General features: G+C 40.8%; 1 long non-coding RNA gene across 1 annotated transcript; it reads left to right on the top strand.

Annotated features, from left to right (window-relative positions):
- The first annotated feature begins 810 nt into the window (after positions 1–810).
- Positions 811–19,613, top strand: LOC308395449. The gene is made up of 3 exons (XR_013971389.1): positions 811–896; positions 1,625–1,781; positions 19,442–19,613. It is a non-coding gene; the product is annotated as an uncharacterized lncRNA (long non-coding RNA).
- Positions 19,614–21,126: the final 1,513 nt, after the last annotated feature.

Genomic DNA, 21,126 nt, shown 5'->3' with positions numbered 1-21,126 from the left:
TTCTTCTTTACGTGTGACCTAATAAACTGGGATATCTTCTTGTTGCTGTGATGACTGATTTCTGTGTTTATAAAAACAAACAAAAATGACTGTAAAAACGGTCATTTTAAAAATGCACTGTATATAAGTCTTACAGCACTGAATGATGCATAGGTTATGTGTGACAAATGCATTTGAGGTAGCAATAGGGCTTTGCAAATAGGAGTTGGTGTCACATGAAGAGATCACACACTTGCAGAGGCACACGGTGACAGATCAGTGGGGACTGGATAATACAGGGTGGAAGTCGCAAAAATGAACTGTTCTCAGCCGTCTACTTCACTTTTTATCCACTTAGGACGGCAATGAAGCAGCGGTTTTGTCCTTCCCTCACCTCCACCGCCTCCTCCACCGTGTCACAGTCCACCTTTTAAAATAATATCTGCTTCATTTTCTGTTTCCAGCCTTCCTCCCTCTATACCCACTGCTTTCGCGCTCTCCCCCCCTAACCATTATCTTTTGGTCTCCTGTCCCCTCCTCCCCCATCTCCTCCCACCTCCTCAACCTCTGTCTTTCTTCCTTCTTTCATTTGCTCTCCACTCTTTCGTTGCCTCTCCTCACTTTGAGCGAAATAGATTTTCAATTACGTGCTGAGTGCCTGGAAGCTTCTATATTTCCCAACCTGACCCCAATACAGCTGAAGTGACACCCCACGCACCAGAAACACACACACACACACTCACATGCGTAAATCGACACAACACACGCGCATCTGATACACACTTCCGCCTCCACTTACAGACTAATGGAGAGGAGGAGAGGCTGGAGAATGTCTTCAGTGTCCTGGACAAACCTGGTAAACTACCTGACACACACCAACTCTCCATGAGACAAAAAGAAAGAAAAAGCAAAAACAAGTAAGATAAGATAATTCTTTTTTCCATACTTTAAACGTGTGTTTTATACTCTGTGTTAGACCCAGGAGCAACACAAAGCTGAGGAGATTAAAGTCAAAGTGGAAGCTGAAATTACGCATGTATTACATATTATGTAATCAAAAAATAAACAGACAGTTTACATAGTGGCAGAAAGTCAATAATAAGAGTAAGCAGAGGAAAAAAAGCATCCTAGTCTATAACGGTAAAGAAGTTCTTGAAACAAACCTTTCATTTGTTGTCCGACTGTCTAAACACAAAAACGTTCATACCTGGGTTTAGACAAGTTGGCAATTTGACAAACGTGTCAGCACAGAGCAGGCTGAAGTGAAAAACCTTGAAAAACCTGGTTGTGTAAAAAATGCACAATTCTCAAAACTCTTCTTTGCTGAAATGTAGCTGTGCAGAGAGGTTTCGATCAGTTTTTGACAGGCCAGCGACTATTTCATCTCTTCTCATTGCTTTCTGATGTAAAGTTGTATTTTTGAATCTCATAAAAATTTGACATACACTCATATTCTAAACGCCTTATCCAAAACGGGTTCGCACGAGAGCAATGGTGGGGGAGCTGGAGTCTATCCCAGCTGTCACAAGCTGAGAGGTAGGGTCTTTCTAAGGGTTAACACAGAGAGACAGACAAGAATTTCCACTCACATTTACTCCAACGTCCAATTTAAAATCACCAGTTAACCTAAAATGCCTCTCTTTAGACTCTGGAAGGAACCATGCAGGCGCAGGGCGAACATGCAAACTCCAGAGAGAAAGGCCCCAGCCAGCTGGTGGATTCAAACCCTGGTCCTTTGTGCTGTGAGGTGACAGGAACAAAAGGAAAGTAACATGTAGAGGCATTCACGCTATGCTACTAAGGTGAGACACCAAAGAGATGTAAAATGACCATAACCAGACCACACAGTGAAAGAAAGATGTAACAGGACAAAACACCAAAAAATTCATACATTTAGGCTAATAATTATAATTAGTTGACTTAGAAATATTAGTAATAAAATGAGAGATAGAGAGTGAAACAAGCGATTAAAAAAATACAACAAAAAAAGTCATCTGGAACTTTTTTTTTAACTTTAACATTATATTAGTTTTGTAATAAATAAAAAATAAACACCAAAATCAGAGAACCTTTGCACCAAGATGGTGACCTTCCTGTCTCACACACAACAAAGTGCTTTCACACAGTTTACAAATGAACAAGGGAGCCATGGACAGAAAGACAGGGCAGAGCTCAGTTCAGTAACAAGGAGTCGCTTTGGCCATTAGTGTCACTGTCATAGAGTGTGAATGTATATTTAAAGCTAACTGTCATTGATAACAGTTAGCTCCCCGTCTTGAAACAGCCTTCTCTCAACTAAAACATATGTTCACACCGCTGGAAACATGTATCAGTCCATCCCCTATAAAACACAATTTACTGTATAGCATGGGTGCCAAACATAAGGCCCCGGGGCCAGAATCAGCCCAGAAAAGTCTCCAATCTGGCCCACTGCATGGCTTTGGAAAATGTGAAGAAGGTTGTAAATTTTAGACTCAATTTTGTTTTCTTGCATTTTTAGCTGTTCCTGCTTCAAAATTATTAAGTAATAGAAAAACTGTTTAACAGCTAACAAAAAACTTTTGTTTTGTATTTACAGAAAGTTTGTGCAGTGAGCTACCAAAACTTTCTCTGAAATTTTACACATATTTTTCTTACAGTTTAAACCCAAACAGTCGTGCTGACAGGTTTCGTTAATTTACAGCAGCATTTCTTTATGATGCAGAAAAACTGAGACGTGTGGTTGAAAGTGCAATTCTTTTTCTGATATTTAGATATCTCGGTGATAAAATGAGTAGTTAAACTTCTTTACTGACAGAAAGGGGAGTTTCATTCGTCATGCATTGCAGTTGTTGTGATTTGGTGCTATATAAATAAAACTGAAATTAATTGAACTAAAATGGTTCGGCCCATGTGAGATGGGCTGTATGTGGCCCACAATGTAAAATGAGTTTGACATCCTATTTTTATTTTTTGTTCAAAATCCATTACTAATTTCTCTATAGTGGGCTTTGGTGCCACCCATCGTCTCCTCCACTGCCTGAAACAAACGTCTTCCATTAAAGGGACGGTAGCTTTAGTCCACACTTCTACTCATTGGCTCCTTGCAAACAGGTTTGTACAGCAGGTGGGTGGGGCCAGGAGCAGGAAAAATCAGAGCTTTTGTCTCACAGGGATTTCTTGCACATGTGCTGATCTTATTTTTAGAAACTCTGGACATGCTGCTTAACTCCCCCCCACAAATATAACGTTTGACTACGTCCCCTGTACCCTTAATGACAAGTTTTGACATCTCAGTATAAATCAATAAAAATGTGTTTTGACGGCCACTAGAAAAGTTTCCGGGCTTTTCTCGAGGGTAGCTGCATAGGCCACACACACTTTAATAAATTTTGTTCTATAACTGAAGTATGACAGAAACCGCTCAGTTTAAGGGTTATTTACAATTCACAGCTGTGATGTTCGCAATGATCACAACAGTATGTACGATGGAAAGAAGCATAATAGGTAAACATCACAGTTTACAGGCCAAAAACTTAAAAAAAAAAACATTTAAAAGATTGTCTATATTTAAAACATGCCATTTAAATCAATTTAAATCAGAAAGTAAACAACAAATGTTCCACGTTTAAAAGGGTTCTCACACTAGAACTGATCTGAAGCAACAACAAATGCTGCCATGGGCCAAGTGGCAACACACAAAGTGACAGCTGACTTAAAAAAATAGATTTAATCATTCTCACACACCTCACTTATTAAAGCTGATTCAAAATGCAAGACGTCGCTTTAAATACAGCTGCTTCATAATGCTGGCTCAATTACCACAAACACACACACACACAGGCGTGCTGATTTCATTAAGCAGTTTGCACCTCTTAACATGGCCTCTCCTGGGTGTTAGTGAACGGTTTTCCGCATTAAACAGAGGCTGAGGCCAGAGGTCAACAGCCTAATGCCTTATCTCTGATGCACCACGGCCAACCTTATTACTGCAGGCTTAAAGTATAAACACACACACAGTGAAGCCGGCATAAATGCACGGATTGTTTGTGTGGTCAAATCAAGCAAGCGCTCCATATAAAGAGTGCCGGAGGTGAGATGTTGGCCTCGGGGCATGTTCAGCACGTGGAGCAGCGCACGCCGGCCACCTACATCACACACATACGCACAAAGCGACTTCCTCCCGTGCTCAACACACAGCCAGGTTCTCACTATAAAAGGGGGAAGGATACTGCACGGGTTACCACATAAAAAGCCTCTGTTCCAGGCGGTCAGAGTCTATTAAAACAGCTTGTTCCTGTAACAGAGAGCGCTGACACGACCTTTACAGCCAATTGTAAATTACTATGAAATTATTGTCATGAATTAGCAAATGAACAGAAGCCACGTACCCTCGATTTCAGTTTGAAAACGAGGACGAAAGTGGCACTGCACTCATGTTCAAAAAGTCGCCCAGGCACAAGGATCAAGTCGTGAAGCGTTTTCCAAATGTTCTTTTCCGGTCCTGTTCTCTCTGAGTCATTAAACGTGTCCAGTAAATCCAAGCAGCAGCCACACGGGCCATGTGAAATTTGTATGGCAAAGGACCACAAATAGACATTTTTTAAAGCAGAACCCCCCCCGCCCCCCACCTCCTCAAACATGCACAGAACAAAAATCTGAATTTCCTATTAAACATTTTCAAGTACAAATTAATGTCCAAAGTCGACTGGGCAGTGCGGTTGTAAAATGTGTGTGTATGTGTGGGTGCGTGTGTGTGTGGGTAGGCGTGGTGCTGCTTTGTTAAGGCCTGAATGAGTTGTTGATGGGTACAGCAGCTTGGGTCTCTCAGGGGATGAAGGGGGAGAAGAGGAGGAGGAGGGTATGGGTAAGTTGATAATTGCAGGGGAACTTGGACTCAGTCTGTCAATGTGCAGCCTCCCCATCCTCCCTGCCCAAACACACACATTGACACACACACACACACACACACCAGCTCTCCCTTTGAAGGGGAGGTCCCTTGATTAGGCCACTTAAACACAGTGTCCCCCTTCCCCCCCTTTGTCTGTCTGGCTCTCTGTGCGTCTGTCACCCACAACTCTCTCTCTCTCGCCACGTCCAGTCTCCGACTTACTCTCCACCTACTTTCACTTTTTTTTGCTGCTTCTCTTTGCTTCTTCTTCATTTCCACCCATCTCTTCTAACTCCTGTATATCCCTACTTTTATGTCTATGCACCATGTGTGTGTGTCTGTGTGTTTTGGGGTTAGGGGGTGGGGCTGGACTCCTGTCAGGTCTCAGCTGTCGTTGTGTGTGAGGGTGAATTACACGCTGTAGCACAGTGTTGACAGGAGCAGCTGGACATCAGTGGGCCATAGTGCACAGAGTTGCACGTGTATGTGTTTGCGTGAGTGCGTGCATGTGTGTGTAGCTGTGGACCGCTACCCAACACAGAGCTGACACCTTCTGGTCAGCGAGGGCAAAAACAGCCGTCAAACACATGAAGACAAGTTTCTGGTTTTGCCTTTTTTTCCCTTTTTTGGATCATGTTTCACTTGAAAGAAATACAAAGTTAAGATAAAACAACAGCATTAACACTGATTACTTTCTACTAAAGACTCTTTTTGATGATTGACTCTGTATAGAAATGCAAAGGTGATGCAACAATATAAACAGATTTTCTTTAAACACCGTGTGCAGTAAAAAAAAAATTATATTTGGTGTGACCACCGTTTGCCTTTAAAACAGCATCAGTTCTCCTCTGTGTGTGTGTGTGTGTGTGTGTGTGTGTGTGTGTGTGTGTGTGTGTGTGTGTGTGTGTGTGTGTGTGTGTGTGTGTGTGTGTGTTGGTTTCTAAGCCAGGTATGCTTGCAGAGAAGCTGCCACAGCTGCCTCACTGTCTTTTCATGTAATCCCAGACTGACTCCATGTTGTTCAGATGAGGGCTCTGTGGGGGCCATGCCATCTGTTGCAGGACTTCTTGTTCTTCTCGTCACTGAAGATAGTTCTTTATGTTTGGCTGTAGGTTTTTAGGGTGTTTTTTTTTTAAGGATTTGGGCCCAATCAGATGCCTCCTTAATGGCATTTAAATGTTTTGGGTTTTTTTTTACACATTACTGTAATCTAGGAAACCTAGGAAAGACTACAGAAAGAAAATATTCCAAATGCAATCTAGTTGCATCGTAATAAGATATATGTGTCACAGACATATTCAAGTTTGCTGTGATGAAATGAAGGCCTCTCATCTCACCACAACCAAAGATATTGAGCCATTAGTCTTAGTTTGACATCTGTGCATTTAAACACTGCAAAGACGACTCAAGTCTTAGTGATTCAGTATTTTAAACTTTGGAAATATCAAACTTTTGATTCATTTTCTAAATGACAGAAAATAAAATATTTTTACACATAATTTTATTTTATATATTGATGCTAATATAGCTGTGAGACAGTATGAATAAATAAAAATACATATGACAACTACGTTTTTTTTGTTTTTTTTTAAAGTGTAGACAAAAATAATACTAACGACTGTGACCACTGCAAAGGAAAGGGCAGTAAAAAGGGGAACCGTGTTGAACATAATGAAACCGGAAAGGAGGAGAGGAAAATATATAGAAAGGAGGAGAGGAGAGGAGTAATGAGTGTGGAGAAGCATGCTGGTCTCTGGCTGGTCGTGAGGCCAGAGACAGAGTTTTGTCACTGCAATCTCACACTCTGCTTCTGTAATGACTCGCCTTGAGGCACAAATGATTTCCTCCACTGGTGTTACTATTGCTGGAGTCACCACAAATTTAAGAGAGAAAGGTTTTGGTGAGTGGGGCATGGGCAGGAGGGGGGAGGGTTGAGCAATAGAAATGGGTGCAAAAACATACACCTAAAACAAAACGTTGACCTGTTTCATCATTTAGGTATCCGGTCATCTATTCTCAGAATGATCAAGCTAATATATGTTTACCTTTGTTCCAAATTATAACATAGTCTTCAGGTCGTTTGTCCAGCTGGGCCTGCCATAGCCATCGGCCAACTGTGGCCAAGTGCCACAATTTTCCATTTGCAAAACCTTAAAAATACCACCTCACTCCACCTCGCTTTTTCCACAGCCTCTACTTGGCTCCCTCCCTGTTCTCCCCCTTCCTGCACAGGGATGTGTCATAAAGACATCATCATCACTGTTAGAGGGAAGAGGAAGGAAAGCACGGGTGACATGATGATCTATCCACTGGTCAATTCTCTGTGGATCCGTGTGCCGCTGAATCGACAGAGAAGACAAACTATGAGGCAACTGTACAACAAAAAACAAACAGTGATCTCACTTCTCCAAGATTACTAGTTTAGTTTGCTCCATGCCAAGTGAACTGACAAAGAATCAGCTCTGTGTTTTCCCAAAGAAAGGCTAGGTCTTTATTTTTTAAAAATTCAATTAAAATATTTTTTTGTAGCTAGATCAGCAGTTTAGCCACAAAAGTTTATCTCGGTTGAATTACAGTTTTTTACAGACGCTAGGACACATTTCTCAATACTTAGGTCACTTTTGCAAAACTCCTCACACAGTGAGCACAACAGAAGTCTATGTGGGCTAAACTGAGGATCAGTTATCATTGTTTTGGCACAAAATGCATTCAATGACTACATCTCTCAAATTTCATGAATTATTTTCTCACTCAGACACAACAACTGCCAAAAATCTTTGTACGTACAGGACATTTTGCATGTGCTTACATACTGTTTTCAAAACTGTTAAACTTATGGCCAAAACAATAACACAATGCAAAACTTAAAAAGACAGCAAAATTCAACAGCAATATTTTAGTGAAACATATTTTAAATCTAAAAATGCAGTTTAACCAGCCACAGCTGATTCTCATTGTAGATGAACATCTACACAGGTGTTACTCCTTCTATTTTTCAACTCCTTCAATTCTGGCATGCCAGACGATTATTTCCTAGGTGTATTGCCCTAGATGACATAAGATGTGATGTGGATGAGAACCTGTGGCCAAATGGAGAAGACCGAGTAGATTAGCATTACTATTGTATGTGTATCAGTGGATGGTGTGTATACAAATTCTTGTATTTTGGGATTACTTAGTGCAAAAAAATAAAAATACATAAACAAATATTAACGAATTCTGCATGATGTCTGATACATTCCAGTAACATATATTGAAATTATAAACAGAGATGTGTCCTTGTTTTACACAAGAAAACACTGTGTAATGCTACATGTTGTTAGTGTTTTTTAGGTCATTGTTTTGTGGGTGACAAAGTGTGTTTGTCGGCTGTCAACCTTTGCTAGTGTTCTGGAAGAATGAGTTTATTTGAGACCTGAATAAAGTGTTTTGGTAGTTGTAGTGCATTTTGAATGTGAAATGAACTGTTTTGCCAAGCTGAAGGTCAGTTAGGAGAATTGTGTGAAGAGTTTTGCAAAAGTGACCTAAGTATTGTGAAATGTGTCCTAGCGGCTGTAAAAAACTGTAAAAGGCTTGAGTGCTGTTTATCATGATTAACTGTCAAAGATAATAAAAATATTAATGAAAAATGAATGTGGTGTATTAGCAAAATAGCTGATTAAACTTTTGATTAACAAAGTGATTTCTCATGGATGCTAAAATGTGCTGGTTGAGACTGCAGCTGTTCAACTTGCCTGTTTTATTAAATTGGACATGGCAACAGCTGACATCCTCTATCTTAGATTAAGGCTTTTTTATTAATATGCTAAAGAAGTTAATAAAAACTTCTTCACACTACTCTCAATCATATATATTAGCCAAGGTCACCAGTAAGAGGAAACATATCTGTTACAATAATAAATCAGAGAGGGCTCATTTACTTGCTAATGCTAGCTTTGATTTCACACAAAGTTCAAATGGTAACTGATCTCAGAGCAGTGAAAGCAGAGCATTGACAGCTTGTCTGAGACAAAGCTCCCATGAAAGATCAAAAACAATTAAAAGAAAGCTTTTAAACAAGCCTCTCAGCTTAACAAACTCAATCCTTTGTTAATACGAGAGATGCTGCAGATTTCAGTGGAATCTGAGACAAGCAGAGCTGATTTTGCTTCCAAAGAAAAGAACCAGCTGTAGCCACAAACTGGCAATAAATGAAAGGATGGATGATAAGAGGAGAGAGGCTTCATGACACAAAAATGTTAAGATGAAAGGAGATTGTTTAAATTTGGCATGCTGATGTCTATTTTTAGATTTCACTGGGCAAGCACTGCTTGCTTTGCTTGCCCTGATGGAACGCCACTACATAAAATCAACCACATCCCTGTGTGTCTGTGCATGTTAGTACAACATGAAATACTAAAACAGTCTGGACACTGCTGCCTATATAAGAAATGCAATTTATTCTATACATGACCTTTTACAATAAATATACCAGACTGCTTATTACTCTTCAAATATAAGAGTAGAAATATTAATTATGGTTTCACTAGTTATGTGATGTCAATAATATGGCACTAACAAAACAGAATATTACAATTTCCTTATCAAATAAACAAGCTTTTCCTGTTTTTGTGAAGATTTTTAATTACACTAACTTTGTTATACATGCAAAAAGAAATACTTAAATGGTTGCACTGGTTATTTAACTGTAAATAAAACAAATAAATGTAATTTATCCAACACACATGAACGTGTGCTTAAACTTCAACAAACTGTACAGCGCTTTCTTTAAAGAACATATAAAATGCTTTTACTCAGTTGCCAATTATAGCTGTGATTGTGAAGTTTATTGTGAGCAGGGACCTGGGTCTGAGTCTTTCCTTTCCTGGATGTCATTCCTTCCACTCTTTCCCTGCTTTTTTGTCTACGCCAAACTGTCCTTTCAAATAAATGCTTTAAAAATGCCTTTAAGCATTGTCATGCTTAATCTAAAACACCCTATGTTTTGACATACAAGCTTCCACCAGGGAGTTAAAAACATTTCATAGAAACAATGGCTCTCCTCTGGTAATGCTCCACCAATGAGAATTTTTCACCTTGATGGGAGTCAAATGTCTCTCTACCTGAATTCTACCTTCAGGAATCTTGGAAGAGGCTTAGGAATCTAAAGGGGTGTGAACATATAAATATCAAAAATAAAGCAAAATAACATAAGCAGTTCATTTAATCCAACATATTTAGCAGCTGTTAAATAATCCAAAACGCCTTCTGTCTGTATATATGAATGTTTTGATTTCTGTAATACTTTAAAAGTCACACTTGAATATTTATCAACATTTCTGTATGAAGCTATAAAGATTTATTCGAATTATTAACACAAAGCTGACTTATTTTTAAAAAATACATTGCAAAGGAAACGATGTGCTGCAGCAGTAGAAATAGCCTACATTTCAATATTTCACAGCTACAAACATATACAGTATAATAAAAAATGTCAGGACACAGTAATGTTGTTTGCCTAGCACTTTAAGAACATGACCGTAACCTGTGAAAAAAAAAGATTTATTTTTGATTTGACTAGATTGACAGAATTCTATCACAAATTTTTTAAAGATCAAGGACTTTGAGCTGCAAAGGTGATCCTGGTTGGGTTGTTTACTGTCGTTTCTTCTGTGGTTATTATTAACAAGTAGGAAGCTATAGAATAATCTTAATGCAAATATCCATTTAAAACAACATGTATGACAATGCACATCTCCCTCTAACTTAGAAAGCCCTCCATACTCAGGAGTACCACTCTGCTGAAAGATCAGTGAAACATCCAGAGAACATAAAGTTGCAGGTGCTTCCCATTGAATATGTATATTTACCATCCATAGCACCAGCATATGATTTGGCAGGTGGACAGGGAGGGAAAGGAGGGTGGGGGCTGTGGGGGGAGTTAGAGAGAGGAGGGTGGGGGAGAGCATATACATCACTTCACCCTTAATTAGCTGTCATCAGCTTCTCTTCTCAGAGGAACCAAAGAGTAATAATTAATGATCAAACTAAAGTATACTCACTCACATCCTCTTTCGCTCCCTCTCCCCCTTTTGTCATGAGCATTAACAAAGGAGACTGCAGTTGATTTGGTCAGGGAGCAGTGAAATCTGACTGGACAAAAAGAAGCGTTGCTTTTTTAAACAAATGACTCGTTGAAAAGCGGCAGAATGAGGTAACGTGCGCTCCCTGCCCTTCCCATTATTACTGCTTGTTTGGTGTAAAATGAGCCATGAGCGCCGTCTTTATTAGTGCGGTCTGCGACGCACGAGGCCAAAATTAATGCCCGCGCTGCATCGTCTGATGATGTGAGGAGGATCCATCTTTACAAGACAAGAACATGCCAGGAAAGGCATAGCAATGTTTTAACAAAGCCTGAGCGTCTGTGTAGACAAGAGCAGCTAATTAGAGAAGAACACAGTGTAAGTGGGCATATGTGCACTGGGGGACCAGTCAGCCAACACACAACAGGATAGCGCTGCGGGGGGACGCAGGCGGGCAGGCGACTGACCAGCTCCAGAGCCAATATGGAGCCGCCATGGAGGCATGTTATGGTCTCGGCACCCCAAGCCCCTGGCACGCTGTCCTGAAGCGCTGTTTGTAGAAGCAGGAAGGGGTGGAAACTGCAGGCTTTACAGACCCCAGCACAACCTGTCCTCTCTCCAAGACTGGGGCCACTCTGAGCTGTGTTTTTGAGTGTGTGTATGTGTGTGTGCATTTCTTCTTAAGCTGCTCTTAAGTGTTTTAATTGGATTATCCTTAATGAGTAAACAAACAACTACAGCAGCAAAATAATAAGCAAATAAATGAATGTGTCAGGAAGCACTTTGCTGTCTTCCCTCCCTGTTTCTTCTATCAGCTTTCACGACCTGCCCCCTTTTCACTCGACTCTCCGCTCATTTAGTTCCTCTCATGTGTAATTATCCCGATTAAGAATGATTCAAAAACACTGCCGGAAAGGCATGTGTGCGTGAGTGTCACACTCGACTGAGACAGGCTGTCTTAAGTGGATGCTTTGAAGTCTGTGGTGAGCCCGTGATTAGTCGTGTGATTTATTGACAGGAGAAAGAAAAGGAGGAGAAAACTGCGGAGAGCGGGTGAGCTCCGAGGGTGAAAATAAACAAACGGAGAATTGTGAAATGACATCTGTGAATATTATTAGAACATTAATCTGCACTGATGACACAGATGCTTAAGCCATCACCTTCTGTTATTGTGGAGGAGGAGAGGAGAAAAACGAAAGCAGGGGGAAGAAGCAGAGGAGAGGAGAGGAGATGAGGACAGATTGAAGATATAGAGGGATTAAGGAAAAGAAGAAGGAGAAAGTGAAGGGAGGAAATGGGATAGGTGAAAAGGTAGTGCGGAAAATGGACACTTGGAGAAGAAGAGACAAAACGTAAGGGGAGTGATGAGGACGAGGAAAGCAAATGAGGACATTTGCGAAGAAGAGGTGATGCTGGGAAAGTGGAACAAGGAACAAGTAAAAAAGAAAATGTGGCGAATAAAGGAGATGTGGGAGTGAGAAAGAATGAGAAGAGGGGAAAAGAAAAAGAGGGCACAGTAAAAAAAAGGAGAGGAAGGAAAGCAAAAAGTAGAGGAAGAGGAAATAGAAGAAGAGGAGGGGATAGGAGAGAATAAGGAAACCAGAAATGTAAAGGAGGAGAAGCGGTAAGAGGTGAAAAGAGGAGTGAAAAATGAGTTAGGAGGAAGAACGAGAAGCTAAGAAAAGTGGAGGAGAGAGCAGAGAGCAAAGAAGGCGGTGAGAAAAGATTTGACCAGCGAGGAAACGAGAAGCCAAAGCACTTTACTCTTTTAATTCCAATTTATGGTGCTATAAAAAGGGCCATTTCCTAAAAAAAATCTATACAGAAAAAGTCTAAGCCAAATCATTTCATCACTTTCTCTGCCCTAATTGCCGCCATATGCAATTTTAAAGGCTATTCTACCTTCTAATGGTTCCCCAGAGGAAGAAGGGGTTAATTGCTGCAGCTGGTGATGTAGCTCTCTGGTACTAAAGAGGTGAGGTTTCTCTCTCTGTCGATCACTTTCTCTCACCTCAGGGAATAGCTGTCTGATACTGTGTGAAAGAGACAGACTGAGACTTTCTCAAAGGATCATTTCAGTGCACTCCAACTTTATTTTCGTTTTTCTATTGAAACGGATGGACACTAATGATCCCGTATTGTCAAACTTGACCCTGTATCCACAGAGTTTATATGTGATCAGTGTCATGGCTCGCCGTGTCGCCACATAATCGCACCGAATTCTCATTGTGCTTTCGCAGTTTGCGCCACCCGCGCTAATGAGCGGCTACGTCAACGCTGTAGCCAGTTAAAATGTTTGGCTCTCGAGTGGGGAGAGAGCCGCACCTCTAGAGCAGATTACATGTAAGAAGGGTACATCTGTTTTTAGTTGTTCACAGCATGATCCTCTGTTCTGTACTCTCCCACAGTGCCAGCAGAAGGGAAACCTCTGTTGTTTTTCACGCTGCTCCATTTTAAAATTAAGTCTGTTATTTAAAAAAGGACTTAGTATTCTTATTATTATTTGCACATACTTAGAAACATTGGCCAATACATTTTTACAGCTTAGCTTCAAGACTGGTAACAATTTCATTTTTAAGCTTGGTGAAATGATTTGTCTGTTTGTTAACTTGGTGCAGAAAAATCGGTTCTTTGATGACCAGGAACATATGTACTGTTACTGCAATTGTACTGAAGTTCGAGTTATTTCTGTAGCTTTATTGATTGTGCAAAATCTGCTAACTTTTCATCTTTTTGCTTTTTTATGCTTCATATAGTTTTTAAATTTCCACAGGTCTGCTTTTGTGTCGTTTTGGACGGTTGTGCACCTTTCAAATTCTAACCTTGCGTAGGTGGAGCTCACCATTGTGACAGCCAGTGCAGTGAGCATGGCCTTTCTATTGTCACAGGCCAGAGACAGAAAAGTCACCAGCATCACCAAGCGGCAGATTTTGCTGGCTGGCTTCCCAGGCGTTTGTGGCTGTGCTGAGTGGGGACTCCCCCCCTCACAGCTGACAGGATTTGGAGCAAAATAGTCTGTTGTTCACAGGATTTTCATTTTATGCATCAGAAACTGTTCAATAAATTATATTTTGTAGACCTGGTTTTTGCAGACAGTAAAGTTTAGTTAACAAAGATTGGAAATATATGTCTGATTGTTCCTGATCTGCATCTATAGCTGTCTTTTCCTGTGCTTTGTCACAAAAACTATCCAGCAGGAAATAAACATCCCAATTTAGAGATCCTGTTAATAGGATGGAGAGGTTGTGGTGGCATAAGTTGCGTTGTGTTTTTTACTTGAGTATGTTTATTCACTAAAAACTACTTGGTTAAAGGATATACAGACTGAACTGGCCAGTTGCTTTTAGTTAAACTATAGTATGCAGCTGGTAATCTGACTAAATCGCTGGCTTGTTACAACTTGTCAATCATGTGACCAGTTTTTTGACTTGTCAGACTTGATGCATTGATCCTGGCTTGATCTGCTTCATGCTTTGATCCTGTATTGTCCAAAACTGCTACTAATAAACTAAACTTCAATAAAAATAATAAAAACTCAGTGATTGGCAATAATAGATAAAGTACTTTAAATATTAGAACATTGGAACTTGAGTGTAAAATCAGTGTTTATGTTGAAGATTTGATTGAGCGGTCCAGGTTTTTCTGGATTGTTCCAAACAGGTGCATTGTGCTGAGGGGGGTGGTGAAAGGATAGGAAGCAGGGACTCAACAATCGGGAGGAGGGAGATGACTAGCGGGGTTTGTCAAGGTCAGTGAAAGTCACGCTGCAGAGAAGATGGGCGAAGGATGGAGAAGCGTTTCAAGGTGGAGGTCCTGAGCGTTACTAGGCCTCCATTCCCACAGCTGATTACAAGATAAACAGAGACAGATGAAGCAGAGGGACGGCGGCGGCCAGTAGAGACGGAGGGGGAAATGGAGAGAGATTACACGGACAGACAGGGAGCAAACAAAGAGCAGGAAGAAGCAGGAAGTACAATGTCAGAGAGAAGGAGAGGGAGACCAAGGGTTGAACCTGACTCAGCTGTGAGGGGCACCTGTTCACGGTTGGACCACCTCCTCCTGCCAGCCTTAATCAAATTTACCACAGAGACAGACTGTGACGACGCCCCCCTCTAACAAGAAACCCACTGTGTGTTACATCCAAATAATCCCTACGTCTAGCCAGGTTCACACTGCGTGCCACTTCCAAAGGTGTCCCACCTCTAACTACTCACTCATGCCAGGTACCACCGAAGTAATCCTCCTCCTAAACTCTAATTAACTGGCCAGTATTCTGGCGTGGGGCGATTTGTACCGTGTCATACTTGAATCATGTGTCACCACGTTTTGGTTTTCATATGGGAGCTCTCACTGTAATAATCTATACATTAGTTAAAGAAGACCCACAATGCTTATTTTCAACGTCACATTTTCATTTTGAGATTCCATTAGAGTAGCTTTGCATGATTCGGAGTTTGAAATCAGCTTTGAGTTAACAAAATAAAACACACTTTTCAACTTTACGTGTATTTTGTAACTGGGTTTTGTTTGTTTGTTTTTTGTTGTTTCTGAGATTGTAATGTAATGCAAAAACCACTGTAATGTAATCTGTCTCTCTTTAAAGTGCTTTGGCCGAACTTCTGTTGCGCTGTAGGCTATTAATAAGTAAATAAATAAATAAAGATCAACAGAATCGGCCAACAGTGACATTATTCATTGTGAATATTAGAAGTTATGTCCAAAACATTTTTTTATTTAACACAGTTCAGTGGCCTGCGTGCTGAGAATCGATCCGATACTAATATCAGCGTTTTTATCGATACAATAGATATTTGGATCTATCTGCCAACCTCTGCTAACATTAAGCCAATTTGTACCTTTTAGTGTCATAAAAGGGAATTATCTAGGCTAGGCTGAATGGCTGATGACTGTGAAGTGTTTAGCCAATGAGCTTGCATGTTCACCGCCAGATCCACTCCTTCCTCGCTTTCAAAAGACTCATTTCGAGGCTTCAAAATGGGATTTCACAAACCAGTGGGTGGCATCATGGCAGCTACATACGGCCATCTTTTTCACTGCCTATTGAGCGGTTATGGTAAACCTCCCAAATAACACAATTTTTCTTTGTGGTTTGAGAGCGACAGCTTCTTAAATCTGTTTATGTTTGAGCCCAAATTAGATCAGAACATTGAGAGTTCACAGCCTGAACATCAGCACAACAACAGTCCCAGAAGGACGGCTGTTTGGTGGGTGTTATGCTTGTTTTTGTGACATGAGGGACAGATTCGTTTTTCAATCATGAGCCATGTATGAAAGCTTTTTTATATATGTCACTGTCAGAAGTGCAGGAAATGCTGACTGAGGTAGAAAACCTCTGTGAGAAAAGTCGTCATGAAAGTAGAAATAACCCTGGAAGAAGAGCAAAGTGAAGCCTGAGCATTTGGATCACAGCAACAGAATACTATGGAAGCCCGTTTCCGCCCCTAAAAAAACAGAAAGTATCCATAAGAAAAGTAGCTCGAAATGTTGAGTTAGCGCTGCCAATCAGTAATCTACATGAATGACGTCATTTCCTTCTTCCTGAAGCCCTCAGCTACAAATGCTACAGCTAAACTACCAGTATTCCAGCCAGTCATGAATGCAAGCATTGCTGATTATTTTCAGTGTCGCTTCACAAATGATGAAATCCTTGTGTTATTAGCTGAATCACATGGCGTTACTATCAGCAAACGAACTCTCGAAAGCGCCAATTTGTTGTGATCTGGATTTGAGTGCGCATTCCATGTAGATTACTGATTGGCAGAGCTAACTCGAAATTTCGAGTTACTTTTCTCAAGATTTCGAGTTAATAAGTTGAAATTTCGAGTTATGGATACTTTTTTTTGTGGCAGAAACATGCTTCCGTAGAATCCTGTATGCAGGTACATTCCTGGACATAAGGGATTTTTGGCTCCCACATGCAAGTTTTGTTAAAGGGGCTAAATAGTAACAATTTTTGGATAAGATGGTTTGTTCGGTTTATTCAGGTTACTCGTGAAAAACGCAACTGGCTACATGAAATTGCAAACTTCACTTTGTGATGTTGGGGTGGATAGATGGTCTGTCGCTTTTAAGTGGAAGGAAACAGTTTGTTTCACCTACTGCAAGTAGGTTTTGAGTCTAAACTGAACAACTCTTATTCAAAGAGGTGCCAGACAATTTGCTAATAAGAACACTGAATCAATCAGATGGCTTACTTTGTGTTTGAAGAGTTAAAACATCCCCCAAAATGTCACATTGTTTTTAATCTTTTCATTTATGTACCATAAATCCTGATGCGTCTCAGAATAAGTACCAAATCTCGAATGAATGCAGTTTCTATCGTGTTCCTCTTTCCTTTAACAAGCATTATCTGCACCTCTGTGTCACCCATCATTCCTCATCCTTATTCCCTACATAACAGATTGACACTACTCACGGCGGCCAGCAAAATTTATTAATAGCATTTTTCTTGTAGATATGATTCAATCCATCAGCGCTCCCCCCTCCCCCCAATCTCCTCTCCTATCTCCGTTTCTCGTTCAATCTGTCACTCCCTCTCCTCCCACTCTCTCTTATAAGAGAGAGAGGTGTCAGTTTCAGTGAAACAACTTAATTCTGATGTCAATGAATTAATTAGATGTGTTAATGAGCTAGCGACAGCTAAACCAAATTAAATTAATACCGTAATGGCCTCAGACAGCGAGAATTAGCTCCCATTTCAGTAAACGCTTTCTGGAGTGTACACAGCCGCCAAGGATAGGCGCACACTCATACACACTGACACACACACACACCGCTCAAACAACATCCATCCCCCTGAGCAGATCACCATCCAGATGTAATTAACTGACTAATTACAGGAGCTCGCACTCGCTCCCCCTCCCCTCCCTGTATCTCTCATCTCTTTCTAATGCTTTGACTGGCTGTCTCTCTCTATCTGCTTTCTCATGCTCTGTGATTTGACCCCTCTCAGATCCAAGTTTATGTCATTTCCTTACAGCTCAGTTACTTCCTCTCGTGTCTGTTTTGCTTTGCTTATTCATCACGCGCGTAGAGCTCTGAAGAAGCGCGTGAGTGGTCGTTTTAACGTCTTGTTGTCAGTGTGGCCGTGCTCTTCCTTCCTCTTGCTCCTCTTGTCATCACACTTAAAGTCTCATTACACACAACAGGCTTGACTTAAAAGCTGTTTAGTCTGCCATTAGCTCTAATAGTGACTCCTCCACAGTAACCACGCTCCAGTGGACCTGCTGATGGAAAGCACCGCCACCAGACTACTAATCTGATCTCAGAGGCACAAAATGGCTGCTGTCTACGTGGGGTTGGACGGCCAGGGAGGAAAATGGTGTCACCGGTTGGTGGATTTTGGCTTTTGGCACAAGTGCGTTTCACTCTGTCGTTTGCTTGCATAGTTTCTATTTCCGGGGCCCAGTTTGGGATTATAAATTTGGAGGGTCAGGCGTGTTTTGCAGTTTGAATCGCTTGACCTGATGAATTATTACAAAATGAATCAATGAAAGCGTTAATAGAGGGAATACCGTTCAGCTTTACCAAGTACAAATGAGTTTGAAGTTACGTTATTCTTATTTAAAAACTACTTTTTGCTTTTTGTGTTTGTCCCACACAGGTTCCCACAATTTTCATCAGGCAAAAGTGTAGTTAAAATAGCAAACCCAATGGATTATTTGAGCTTGGTTGTTATCTTTTATCTTTAGGCACTTTGCCTAACTTTACTAGCAGCCTTTCATGAAAACACACATTTCCTTCCTATTTGCATCCACAGATTTTATGCCAGTACGTTGATTTCCAAACACCTGTTACCTGAATTCTTAGCATAGATTGATGCTGTGTTCTTAAAAATCTAAAGAAACTGAACAAGTGCAGGGCAAAAGAAGAAGTGGCAGGGTTTGAAACAACAACACATACATTAACTGTGTCCCAAAACGTAGGCTGCATCCTTCGGAGGCCGCATTTGAAGGTCAATTACATCACAGCCAGGCAACGAAGGCTGTCCTAATTCGTTAACTCCTTCAAATGCGCCCTTCATTTCCCCAAATTTGAAGGATGGGTCGGGTATCCTTCGTGGCCCACCATATCCCAGAATTCATAGTGTGGCCCAGCCAATTCCAGTTTCCAACAATGGCGGCAGCTACTAAGTTTTAATATTACTCTTATTAAGCTTTCTGGGTCACAAAATACACTTTTAACATATTTTCAGGCGTGAATGTAGCTGTGTAAACTTCGATGTTTCCGATGTTTTCGGAGACGTCTGTTACCCACCCGCTCCATAGCTAGCTGGGGGGGTTCAATGGTCACTCAAGCCGGTGAGAGCAGCGGACTCCCGGCTTCATCGGTTTCAGACCCCCGCTGTCTTTCGCTACTCAGGTTAAACATGATATATAAGTCACTCGGATAACTTAAAATTTAATTGTTTGGCTTTTTTCTGTGTTTTATTTGTTCCGGAGTAAATCGGTTTGGCTGAGATCAAAGTTATTAGATTATTAGATTAAATAAAACTTTATTAATCCATCAGGTGGATTCCTCCGGGATTTTCACACAGCTGGCCGGGTCCTCCGAAGGATGCGGCCTAAGTTTTGGGACACAGCTACAACCTCCTCAGAGCCTGGACCTCAGTGTGGGATCATCTTAATGGAGAACAGAATCCAGGCAGCCAACATCCAAAGAAGAGCTTTGAAAGTCCTTCAAGAAGCCTGGAGAACTATTCCTGTAGACTCCTTTAATTACAAAGAAGTGACAGAGCAGTCGCTTTTGCATAGAATAAAGTTGCTCATACTCATTATTGAGTTTCACTAATCATGCAAGCTGGGTTTTTTTGTATACTGTATTACTATGTATGTTTGTACATTTTTATAAAACGCTGCACCCATTTCTCATTTTCTCAAGAAAAAGTGAAGAAATGAGGGTCAACTCAAGACTTTTGCACAGTGCTTTATGCAAAAGGCAGCTTTCTTTTATAAACACAATGGTGTTAATAAATCTCCTTGGTTATATTTTTCTCTCTTCACTGTCTTGGTATCTCTTTCCCTCTGTGGTCTGTCTCACCTGGTTGTGTTGTGAACTGGTTGTGAACAACACAAATTGAACAGGTTATAATCCACTCAGACCCTGTGACGGTGTGCTACTCCTCTATGTATGTACAAGTACAGTACGTGAGTGTGACTGTATGTGTGTGTTCGTACCGTGGGCCTGTCTGCGTTAGCATGAGCGTTTTCCTGGGGTGAGACTCTGCAGGGAGCGAGCTTCTCTCACAAACACCATCTGTCAACAACAGGCTCACCTGCTAGCAAACATTTAGCTCAGGATCCATCTCCCCGCTCTCTTTCTCTCACACACAGACGCACACACACATCACAATACAATTCAACGATGTCAAAGCAGATAATAATGCAATTTCCCACTTAGTCCACTTGACAATCTCACCTGCTTTGCAGCCTCTCCGATCTCTAAGGAATACGCACGGTTATGTGTGTTTCCTGGAGTGCAAGTGAGAGAGAGAAGCATATTAAAGGGATACAAAAGCACACAACAGAACATTTGACACCTTGTCTGAACATGAAAATTGGTTGGGCGGAAAGCAAAAACCATGATGCAGAGTGGGGAACAACTTAGGGAGAGAGAAGGTGAGAAAGAGGAAGCCGAAGACAGGAGGGGGGAGACTATTACCTGAGGTGTCTGACTAAATTAACTTCTCATCATCACTAATTAGCCCCTTGTTCCTCTGTTCCCTCCAGGTGAGTGCTACCTACATTATTGTGTTTCTGCTTGTGTAGTGTGAATATCTGTGTGTGTTTCCCATGTTCATTGTTTGATTTAGGGAAGGTAGTCCCTTTCTTTAGTCTGTTCTTTTGTGTGCATATTGAAAACATTTTTAACATAAATCAATATTTAATAAATATTTTATCGTGCTAGTTATCGTTTTGTGTTTGTTTACTACTTTGTACAGGGTTGCAGGGAGAAAATAGCTCATATTCCAAGTTTAAACAACCCTGGATATCAGTGGCGTGCCGTGACTTTTGCAGAAAGGCAAGCAGAGCACCACCACCAAAAAAATGTAATTAAATTTAATTAATCAATTTTCCTTCACTATTTGCTGATTTAACAAAATAAAGTCGATCACATGGACATCATTTTCAGCACTCCTCCCTGGCTGAATTGTAAAATAGTATTACTTCTTTAGCTGAATAAATATCTACTTAA

The sequence above is a fragment of the Rhamphochromis sp. 'chilingali' genome (genome assembly GCF_963969265.1).
Source record: "Rhamphochromis sp. 'chilingali' genome assembly, chromosome: 4".
Classification (NCBI taxonomy): domain Eukaryota; kingdom Metazoa; phylum Chordata; class Actinopteri; order Cichliformes; family Cichlidae; genus Rhamphochromis; species Rhamphochromis sp. 'chilingali'.
Note: the sequence above shows the minus strand (reverse complement) of the source record. Positions and strands in the feature narration are given on the sequence as shown.